Genomic DNA, 2,431 nt, shown 5'->3' with positions numbered 1-2,431 from the left:
AGTGGCCTCCAGGGCCCTGCCCTGTGAACATCTCCGACTATGACCCACACTGCAGAGCCCAGCCTCTGTCACACACTGAATGGCCCAACCACCTGTGCACACACTTTTTCTCCACCTCCCTAAGTTAATTATTATGTACTCCATAAAGGGATCTTGGGGATCATGTAGTCTGACACCCCATTTAGTAGGCAAGAATATCGAGGCCTAACAGGCAAAAGGAGAGTTAATTCACGTAGAACCCAACGGTCCTGGTGTACACTTGAGCAGTACATACACTAAAATTGGAACAATGCAGAGAAGATGAGCACGGCCCCTGCACAGGATAACATACAAATTCATGAAGCATTCCATCTTTTTATGTTTATTCCAATAATGTTCATGATAGCAAAGTCAGGAAATCAACCTAAGTGTCCATTAATAGATGAGTGGATAAAGAATATGCAGGGCCAGGCGCAGTGGCTCACGCCTGTAATCCCAGCACTCTGGGAGGCCGAGGCAGGTGGATCACTTGAGGTCAGGAGTTTGAGATCAGTCTGGCCAACATGGCGAAACTCCTTCTAAAAATACAAAGAAAATTAGAAGGGGGGGGTGGTGCACACCTGTAGCCCCAGCTTCTTGGGAAGCCGAGGCGTGAGAATGGCATGAACCCGGAAGTGGAGGTTGCAGTGAGCTGAGATTGCACCACTGCACTCCAGCCTGGGTGACAGAGCGAGACTCCATCTCAAAACAAAAAGGAAAAAGAAAGAGAATATGTGGTGTATATATTCAGCCGTAAAAGAGAATGGAATCATGTGTTTTGCAGCAACATGGATGGAACTGGAGGCCATTCTCCTAAGTGAAATAACTCAGAAACAGGAAGTCAAATATCGTATGTTCTCACTTAGAAGTGGGAGCTAAACAGTGGGTCCACATGGACATACAGGGGAATCCTTGGAGACTTCAGAAGGTGGGGAGGGTGGGAAGTCGGTAAGAACTGAAAAATTACCCGTTGGGTCCAGTGGGTACACTGGGCAGTGGGTACACTAAAAGCCTAGACGTCACCACTATGCAACATAGACATGTAACAGAACTACCTTCCTACCCCCGAGATCTATAAGAATTTAAAAAATACAGTGGGGAAAAAAAGAGCCCCAGGGTCATTTCTACTACACTGCATTGTCTTTTATTTTGTTGTCTTATCAGCCTTTTTTTTTTTTGAGATGAAGTCTCACTCTATTGCCCAGGCTGGAGTACAGTGGTGTGATCTTGGCTCACTGCAACCTCTGCCTCCCAAGCTCAAGTGATTCTCCTGCCTCAGCCTCCTGAGTACATGGGTTATAGGCACATGCCACTACCCTCCCACTAATTTTTATATTTTTAGTGGAGATGGAGTTTCACTGTGTTGACCAGGCTGGTCTTGAACTCCTGACTTCAAATGATCCACCGACCTCATCCTCCCAAAGTGCTGGGATTACCTGCATAAGCCACCGCACCCGGCCCTCTTATCAGCTTTTGTTGCCCATCTGTGAATCTGTCTGATTTCTCCAACCACATTCTCAGCCCTTTGAGAATAACTATGTCTTGTTTCCTTTGTGCCACTACTTATTTCCTTTGTAACAGTCAGCAGAGCCTGCAAAGAAGGATCCTCTGGCTGAATTGATGGATAACAGCTGTGTGCTTTATAAAACAGCAAATCACCAGGACACCCATCTTGGAGACTGTCATGACACTCAGAACAGGGGCTGTTGAGCCGCTGATACCGGAAAGCAAATCGCGCCTTGTCATAGAGCAGACCTGCTGGACAGAGATGGAGCGGTCACTTGGTCCAGTGTTGTAATTGTTCAGTGCAGATGACAAAGCCCAGCATGCTGAGGTCACACAGGTATCTGGTACTGAAACCAGAATTGGAACAATGTCCTGCCCTGCATTTGTCACTTCAATGCCCCCTAGTTTTCCTGGACAAAGGTTTGCATGAATAGGAGCTGAGGGAGGTAAAGAGGAAGGAAGAGAAGCTGCTGCACTGAACAGAAGTCAGGGTGCTGTGGCTCTGCCTGTGTTCCTGCAGCAGGACCCGGCAACCGAGGCCGAGGAGGCTCCCAAACTTCTCCAGTGTCTTTCCCAAGCTTCTGCTCTTCTTTCTCTTTTCAGCTAAACTCCAGGCTCTCTATCTTTTTGTCCTTAGGCTATAATCTCTGATTAAGATATACTCACTTCCCGCTTAATGGAACTCATCACATCAGGTCCTATCTGTCCCCAGAACTCCCTTTTCAATTACAGAAAACGGCCCGCTGATCTTGGAAAGGGCTGTCAGGCAAGGGACCCTCCTCAGACTCATGATTCTTTTGGTCCTGCTTTTCCAAAACTGCTCCCATTTCTGTCTCTGCCTTCTGTCTCTGTCAACCAACCACTGTCAACAGTTCTTTAAACCAAAAATCTTTGCTCAGGAAGCAAA

At 47.1% G+C, this 2,431-nt stretch overlaps 1 non-coding gene across 1 annotated transcript; it reads left to right on the top strand.

Annotated features, from left to right (window-relative positions):
• Positions 1 to 253: 253 nt before the first annotated feature.
• LOC129032192 (U6 spliceosomal RNA) lies at positions 254 to 357 on the top strand. The gene has a single exon (XR_008501218.1). It is a non-coding gene; the product is annotated as a U6 spliceosomal RNA (small nuclear RNA).
• The last annotated feature ends 2,074 nt before the right edge of the window (positions 358 to 2,431 follow it).

Source organism: Pongo pygmaeus, chromosome 11 (genome assembly GCF_028885625.2).
Source record: "Pongo pygmaeus isolate AG05252 chromosome 11, NHGRI_mPonPyg2-v2.0_pri, whole genome shotgun sequence".
NCBI lineage: Eukaryota > Metazoa > Chordata > Mammalia > Primates > Hominidae > Pongo > Pongo pygmaeus.
The sequence above is the reverse complement of the archived record's forward strand: the minus strand, read 5'-3'. Positions and strand labels throughout refer to the sequence as shown.